This window comes from Leucoraja erinacea, unplaced genomic scaffold (genome assembly GCF_028641065.1).
Source record: "Leucoraja erinacea ecotype New England unplaced genomic scaffold, Leri_hhj_1 Leri_1649S, whole genome shotgun sequence".
NCBI lineage: Eukaryota > Metazoa > Chordata > Chondrichthyes > Rajiformes > Rajidae > Leucoraja > Leucoraja erinaceus.
The window spans coordinates 6,716-7,500 of record NW_026575945.1 but is presented as its reverse complement, the minus strand read 5'-3'; the positions used below and the strand labels follow the sequence as shown (position 1 = coordinate 7,500).

Here is a 785-nt window from a genome sequence, read left to right as displayed (position 1 = left end):
TCGTGAGGCAGTGCCCAGCGTCCATCTTCCCTCCCCCCTCTCCCCCTCTCCGTCACACGCACTAACTGTGTTCCCCTCCCCTCCCCCTGTCTCTCCCCAGGAGTGTGTGAGGGTGTGTGTCTCCCCGACTCCCCACAGACGGTGGGGTAGGGGGGGGGAGATCAGGATGAGTGAAGGGGGTCGTTGGCTGATGCTGCTTGTGCTGCATTGAGGCTGAGGAGCAGTGCTGCCAATCCCTGCAGCCCTCAGCCCAATGCATGAAGCAGTTGGGGAGTAAATAGGTGAGGGGGTCGGGGAGCGGGGATGGTGGAGGGGGCGAGAGATGAGGGGAGAGAGAGAGGGGGAAGCAGAGAGGATGATATGAGAGGAGGAGGGGGAGCGAGAGGGGAGAGGAGGAGAGAGGGTGAGAGGAGGAGGAGGGGAGAGGGGAGATTGGGGAGGAGATGAAAGGAGGTAGAAAGGAGGAGAAGGAGAGAAGGGAGGGAAGAGGGGGAGGGGGAGAGAGAAGGGAAACGAGAGAAGGGAGAGGGGAGCAAGGGAGAGGGGAGAGGACAGAGGATGGGGGAGAGGGGTTCCAATGGAGATGTTGCTTTTGTCTCAACCGAGGGGCAACGAGGGGATACAGTAGGCAGTTCTTTGAGGGGTATAGTACGAACCATGTATCAGCCAAGGAGGAGGAAGGTACAAGGCCACAGGGATCGGCACAGAGGAGAGAGAGGAGAAAGGAGGGAGAGGACAGAGACTTAGTACAGGCACACCACGTCTCTCATTTATAATCACCCCCC

At 59.5% G+C, this 785-nt stretch overlaps 1 long non-coding RNA gene across 1 annotated transcript in view; it reads left to right on the top strand.

The window, feature by feature from the left end:
• The window catches only part of LOC129716073 (uncharacterized), a 6,369-nt gene extending 6,198 nt beyond the window's left edge, over nucleotides 1-171 (top strand). Inside the window, exon 3 of the long non-coding RNA XR_008726588.1 lies at nucleotides 101-171. This is a non-coding gene — a long non-coding RNA (uncharacterized LOC129716073). The remainder of the gene's footprint in view (nucleotides 1-100) is intronic.
• Nucleotides 172-785: the final 614 nt, after the last annotated feature.